This window comes from Oryza glaberrima, chromosome 11 (genome assembly GCF_000147395.1).
Source record: "Oryza glaberrima chromosome 11, OglaRS2, whole genome shotgun sequence".
Lineage (NCBI taxonomy): Eukaryota > Viridiplantae > Streptophyta > Magnoliopsida > Poales > Poaceae > Oryza > Oryza glaberrima.
Window position 1 is genome coordinate 23490240 of NC_068336.1, and position 7800 is coordinate 23498039.

The 7800-nt window shown below is 39.9% G+C and overlaps 1 pseudogene; it reads right to left on the reverse strand.

Moving 5' to 3' along the window:
- Positions 1 to 6890: 6890 nt before the first annotated feature.
- LOC127755829 (uncharacterized) lies at positions 6891 to 7477 on the reverse strand (annotated as a pseudogene).
- Between the last annotated feature and the right edge of the window lie 323 nt (positions 7478 to 7800).

Consider the following 7800-nt stretch of genomic DNA (forward strand, 5'->3'; position numbering starts at 1 on the left):
CGTTGAAACATGTCGCTATCACATATAAAACAAGAAGTGTTAATAGATTGAAACATATGTTTTTCTTTTATCAAAATATAATCATGTGATATCTTGTTATAAAGATTTAACTATAACGAATACAACGGTGTGATCGGATCGTAGATTGGATAAGTAGTTTAGGAGAAAAATCATTTTGAAGCTCAATAAAATGCATGCATGAATGCATGGATGAGGTGGAGAGAAAGTAGTAACAAGTAGTTTTGGGAATTTCGTGAAACATGTTGAAGACATGCATTGAAACATGTCGCTATCACATATGAAACAACAAGTGTTAACAGTTTGAAACATATGTTTTTCTCATCAAAATATAATCACGCGATATCTTGTTATAAAGATTTAATTATAACGAATACAACGTAGTGATCGAATCGTAGATTGGATAAGAAATTTAGGCGAAAAATCGATTTGAAGCTCACTAAAATGCATGCATGAATACATGGATGAGGTGGAGAGAGAGTAGTGACAAGTAGTTTCGGGAATTTTGTGAAACACGTTGAAGACACACATTGGAATGTGTCGCTATCACGTATTAAACAACAAGTGTTAACAGATTGGAAGATATGTTTTTCTTTCATCAAAATATAATCATGCAATATCTGTTATAAAGATTTAATTATAACAAATACAACGGTGTGATCGGATCGTAGATTGGATAAGTAGTTTAGGAGAAAAATCATTTTGAAATTCCACAATTTTCAATTTTCAACCAATCACAATTTTCTCTAGCCAATCACAATTTTCTCAACCAATCACAATTTTCTCTAGCTTAATTCCACATATTTTCTCAATATATATGAAATTAAAAATAGAATACATGCATTAGATCCAGATGATATAAAACAAAATGGATGGATTTTATTGAAAAGATCAGATTCATTATGAATAAAAATATGAATCAACAATTTCTCATTCACTAATTTAACATATTTATTTTGATCTATACTAAACAATATTACCATGATAACAAATTATTATCGTAACTTAATGCAAACTAAGGAATTAGTGTAATTTTATAGATAATTTAAAGAATTGGTAGAATAGAGGGCATACCAAAGATAAACGCGCCTAGAGTATCATCTCTTGACATTCTTCAATGCAACAGAAGATTTGCTCAAAGTTGTATTTTCCTATCGCATTCCCGTAGTTCTTGTCCAGAGCATGCTGAAAGCCTTTGGATGCAATTTCAGATCCAATAGGCAATTTGCCCTGGAAATAACTTAAATTGTCTTTGAGTGCACAATTATTATTTGCTACAAACTGTCCCATTCTAATAGGAGAGCAAATTAAGTTACTCTCTAAACTGAAAATACAGGTTCCATTTTCTGCACACAATGAAGCTTTATCCGACTATAGTAGTACCCTTATAAACAGCACTGAAAACACCTTGTCCCGCTTATTTTTACTTGTGAAGTTATATTTGGCACATCTCCTGGAAGGAAAGCATTAGGTTATTCTTCTGTTTCAAACAGGAAAGATCTACAAACTGAAAATTTGAAGATAATATCTACATCTCTTATGTTTTCCTGCCTCTTATTACTTCTTATCATGCACAAGTAGTGCCCATATTGTAGAGAAGAACTTCTTATCAGTATTGATATCTCACTGAAACCTCACTACACAAAATGAACTATAGGCTTTTTCTGTTAGTTTAATTTTGTAGGGAAGATTGAGCATTAGTGCTTTGAGAAGGATATTCTTTACAGCAGTATCAGTGATTAACTCATCACATATCAAGATAATAAATATGATATACAAAAATTGAAGTTTAATCTGAAACTGCAGTGAATGTTGTCATAAGAGCAAGGTCAACAGTACAGTTGATAGTTGGCTATACTTATCTCCATATCATAAGGTCAACAGTACAGTCGATAGTTGGCTATACTTATCTCCATGTCATAGTTGGCTATACTTATCTCCATGTCATTTTAGAGTTGATATTAAAGCCAACTAGTACAATAGAGAAATTGTTGGACGGGCTATATCTCATCAATGAAATAATTAATTGTGCATGCATATATTAAGGCACTATTTAGTTCCCCAAAAACTTTTCGAAAAAACACCACATCGAATCTTTGTACACATGTATGGAGCATTAAATTTAGATGAAAAGAAAAACTAATTGCACATTTTGCATGTAAATCGCGAGAAGAATCTTTTGAGCATAATTAGTCCATGATTAGCCATAAGTGCTACAGTAACCCACATGTGTTAATGACAGATTAATTAGGCTCAAAAGATTCGTCTCGCGGTTTCTAGGCGAATTGCGAAATTAGTTTTTTCATTCATGTCCGAAAACCCCTTCCGACATCCAGTCAAACGTCCGATGTGACACCCAAAAAATTTTATTTCACTAACTAAATAGGCCCTAAAGTGTATGATGAAAAGTGCACACTATGCTTGTGACCATTTGTGCGTGGTGTGCACATGAGCCTAGAAAAATAAAGCTACGGTTCATTCATGTGTACAGCGACGGAGAGGAAGAGGAAAAACGCACAGGGGATCAAACGAAGTGATGGTTGGGCCCACAAATCGTATTTTCTATTGGCACTAGAAACTGTACATGCATATTTTTGCGTGCTATCGCTAGCGCTAAAATAGTCGCCGGCTTCGTTCTATCTCTACGGTTCTCTCCCTTCCAACTAGGAGTTGGATTTGGCTGATCTAAAATATTTTGATTTTGTAGCCTGCTGAATCAGCTTATCATACTTGCCCTAACTATGTAGTGGAATTTGGTTGTCGAAAACACAGCCACCGTCGTACACAACGGGCTAGCCACGAAGGTGATCAAGAAGGAAGAGGATAACTTGAAAAAGAAAAGAAAATGTGTGAAGAAGATGGTAGAGTTTGTCATTGATGGTGATGACTTGGAGTTTACCTTATCATACGAGGAAGATGAACTTAGCTTCCTTTTTGAGAAAAGCAATAAGCTCATGCTAAAGGATCAAGAAATGTTCCAGCGGCAGATCGAGAATTTTGGCTATGCCTTTAGCTATGGTATGAAGGAAGTCATCCTCACCGATGATGAGGACGAGGAAGGATGCGATATCTTAAGTGACGACGAAAGATATCTCCATCCACTACTGGAGAATGGCTCTTTACTCCCGGTTGAGAAACCCCTTTACTCCCGGCTATACAACCGGGACCACGAATCCGGGACTAAAGATGCCCATCTTTAGTCATCTTTAGTCCCGGGTAAAATAACCGGTAGTAAAAATGTTGTTACCAACCAGAACTAAAAATGGAGACAGGCTAGTTCGGTTGCTCCTTTTTTTATTGTTTTTAACTCTGAATATTGATTTTACTCCATTCCTAAATCATCCCTAAATCGTGAAATTTTAAATCGATCATCACATCACATATCAAAAGAATCCTCTCCAAATCCTCAAATCAATCATCTCCAAATACATCGTAAATTCTTAAAAAAGTTACATCACAAGTTCTAAAAAATCACCACAAATGCATCACACACAAATACATCTCAGATCTGAATCAAAATCACCACAAGGATCATCTCACACACAAAATCACAAGTATCATCTCACACACAAAATCACCACAAGTACATCTCTGCACGCCTGCCGCGCCGGCCGCTCCCGCGCCGCGCTGGCCGCCGCCGCCGGCCGGCCGCCCCCGCGCCGAGCCAGCCCCTGCTCCGCGCCGCGCCGGCCGCCCGCCCGCCGGCGGATGGGAGGGGAGGAGGGGGAGGAGAGGGGAGATGAGGAGAGGGGGAGTGGAGGAGGAAGAGATAAGATTGGATCTGAGGGGAGGAGAAGAGGAGATGATCCGTTCTTATCTAAATATTTCGTCTGGGACTTAACCGATCAGAGATGGGAGAAAATATTTAATCAGAGATGAGAGAAAATATTTACTCCCGGTTGGTAACTCCAACCGGGACTAAAGATAAATCTTTACCCCGGTTGGTAGTACCAACTGGGACTAAAGATCTTTACTCCCGGTTGATTGTAATCTTTAGTCTCGGTTGGTAGTATCAACTGAGACTAAAGATCCTCAGCCCCCTGACACGCATCTGATAAGGGATGAACCGGGACTAAAGATCAAAAATTTTTGAACCGAGACTAAAAATAATTTTTACTACCGGTTCTTATTGGAACCGGAACTATTGTGAAAATCCTCCGACCCAGCAAAGATCACTTCTCCAGTAGTGATCGCCAGACACCCTAACTAGGACGATTTAAACACCATGGATACTCATTGATGAATATAAGTTAGTTCTGCATGAGAATGTAGCTAGTGATCTGTTTCTAATATACTACTCCGTTTAGTTCAACTGATTTGGTATTTTGCATCGGTTCTTCATTTATTGTGCTTCCTGCTCCCACCTCCGATTATACTAGTGTACAACCCATCGCCTCAGGATGCAGCTAGTTAGCCCACTGCTCCTTCTCTCTTCTTCTTTATCTCCTCGATATATGTTTATCGTTGGCTTACAGTCTGCTATTATATCAGTATAGTAATACTTACTCTCCAGTCCTGGAGTCCATGTCGTCTGGATGCGTGGAATGCTCTCCACCCACGCAACGGTGAGTGCATCGAGACCAGCACGTGTTTGACTGTTCGTCTTATTAAAAAAAATTATGAAATATATAAAACTATATGTGTACATGAAAGTATATTTAACAATAAATCAAATGATATGAAAAGAATAAATAATTATTTAAATTTTTTGAATAAGACGAATGGTCAAACACGTATTAAAAAATCAACGGTGTCAAACATTTTGAAACGGAGGGAGTATATATACTTCCATTCATTATCTTAAAAAAAATATACTTGTGAAAAAGAAAAGATTCAGTTATTACGGTATGCAAAATTCCCCACCTTGTCATTTGGCGTGCTTTCTGCTCCCGCCTTCGACGTCACATATCACGATGCGCTTGCGAGACTGAACAAATTAAGCTGGAGTACTATATTATCATGCTGTTTGCTGCACGAGATCAGATAGATGCACCGCTTCATCGATCTGTTTCGATGAATCGTGCGCCGATCGAGACGTTGCCCGATCTCCCTCGTGTGCAAATTTCAGCTCAAGCACTGCAAATCCAGTTTGCGAATTGCCTGAAAAATTTGCAAATTGATATTAATTGATATGCAAATTGAGCTCAAACACTCCATGTATAGTTCTTCAAATTGATTTGCTCTGGCACGTAAGATGTTTATATTCCCCAGCCCGCTTCCGTCGTTCATTTGACGTATTCCTTGCTCCCGCCTCCGACGTCACGTACATCGCGCAGTTGTTGATGTACCGGATGCATGAATGGCTTGGTCGCTCTCCCTCTCTCCATTTCAACCCCACTGCGTGAATTAAACTTAATTAGAGCGCGTCAGATATGATATCAAGCTTTGATATCTAGCCGGTTAGCGGCAAGGCGTTGGCGTGGTGGCCACGCGTTGAAGGTGTGAAGTTGGTGGTGGCCACTGTTTTCAGCACGCAATGGTAACACGAGAAGGCAGATTACAGGCACAAGTCCAACCTTTTTGGGCCAGCAACGGCGATGCCTACAGACGCCGCTTTCCCATTGAGGCGTTGTTACGTGAACTTTCTCAACCATGCCACCTGGATACAAGAACTTCTCCAAGGAATTACTTGCATGTTTCCTCGTCGATCAGCTGGATGACTACTTCGCTAGAAAGAACAAGATACATGATAAGGGCGTGAAACCAATCCTGGAGTTGGTAAAAAAAACCAATCCTGGAGGAGCAGGAGAGGATTTGCAAGGAGTACAAGGAGAAAGGCTATGCCGAGTACTGGAACACCGACGACGAGGACGAAGCAGCCACTCGAGCTCCGGCGCCGGGACGGAGGAGGGGTCGACCAGGGGCCATGAAGAAGAAGCATACTGGAGGAACTAAGAATCTTTAAGTGAATAATAGAACAAAGTTTAGAGATATCTGTGCACTCGATGCAGGTTTGAGAGCTTCTTATGTAGTACTCCCTCGTATTTTAATGTATGATGCCATTGATTTTTTACCAACATTTGACTATTCATCTTATTTAAAAATTTTATGTAATTATCATTTATTTTATTGTGACTTGATTTATCATCAAATGTTCTTTAAGCATGACATAAATATTTTTATATTTGCACAAAATTTTGAATAAAACGAATGGTCAAACATTGGTAAAAAAATCAACGGTGTCATATATCAAAATACGGAGGGAGTAACAAACATCTGGTGATCATCTAGTTAAAAGGTAGCCCGCATCTCCCAAGTGTTGTTTTGGTTGTGCTATGTTGGATGGTTAGCTAGTATAACTAAGTGAAGTAGTTGAGTGCTTTTACGGTTATTGAGAAGGTTCGATAGTGCAAAATTTGGTATCTACTGAGAGATACTAAATTTGCGCTCAAAATTTTGACACATCTTAATATCTCTTAGGAACTGTAAAATCTTTCGTAGTAGTTAGTTCTCTGATCTTTGAGAAAATTTTGTGCTCTTGAAAATTTGTTCAATTCTTTATGTGTCCCTCGAATTTTGCCTCATATCTTGAGTTTTCATCTTGATCTTCTCCGTACTCATTTTGCTGGTTGACCAGCAATTTTTTCCAAAATGTAACATGATCTAAGTTGAAAAAAATCATTGTAAAAAGTAAAGGGGATAGAACTATTTAACCACAAATTTGAAGAAAAAACAAAATTGTTAAATAAATTTCAGATCAACCTTGATGAACTTCGCTGAACATTTTCAACAAAATTAAAACCTAAATAATAAATTTAAACTTCGCTGAAACGATTTGGTACCGTGAGGTACCGTATCTCGAGATACTTTTTGATAGACCAGGGCATATCGCTTCCCTACACTAACTAATGCCAAAACATCATGATTAATCATCATATCTTTCTAACGCTTCCTCCTCCTGACAGGTTCTTCTTCATGGCGACTCCATTGCGGAACCTTCTCCGGCCAGGGGGAGCAGCAACTCGAGCAGGAACTTTATTGTCTTCGTCGTCGTCGTCATCGTCGTCGATATCGACCTCGTACTCGGCATAGCCTTTGGTGAAGTACTGCCTGAGGATCCACTCCCGTTCACCCCGGATTTCGTTCTGCATCTTTATCCAGAAAGCCTTGTCCTCTTCTCGGCTGTCGTCGATCGCCTTGAGTTCATCGATGTAGTCTTGAGGACAATTCGCGAGGTCGTCGCCGAGGATCTCAATGATACTCGGCATGTTGTCGTAGTCGGGCATCTCCTCTTCCTTGAACGCGATGCAGTTGTTGATCTGCGCTTGGGTAAACCGCACCATCTTCGTCTTCTTCTCTTCTTCTCCATCACTGGCGCCTTGCCTTCGTCGGAGGTAACCGGCGCCGGCGCCGGAATTTGCCCGTGACTTCTTTTCCCCGAGGGAGCTTCATCGGAGGGATCCATCGTTGTCGATGGAATTTGCCTTTGATCACTTGTTCCCTTGGATGTGCTGGCCATTGTATTTCACATGTTCCCTTGGATATAGGCTCTTAATTTTTATTTTATGGAAGCACCGGGTCGATCAGAAATAGGTAGGATTCGGAATCACCTCGTATTTCAAATGTTCGACTCTGACTCTTCTTCTTTCATGGTGGATTTGCCGTACGTAGTTCGTGCGTACGGATCCGGCCCTATGGCAGCCAGCACGCGCGGCCGTCGTGGTTGACGCCGGCGGCGCCGGGACGCTCGAGCTCGCTCCTAACGGAGATGACTAACCCACCTCTCTCGTTTTTCGTGCGCACGATTTTCAAACTACTAAACGGCATGATTTATGAAAAAAA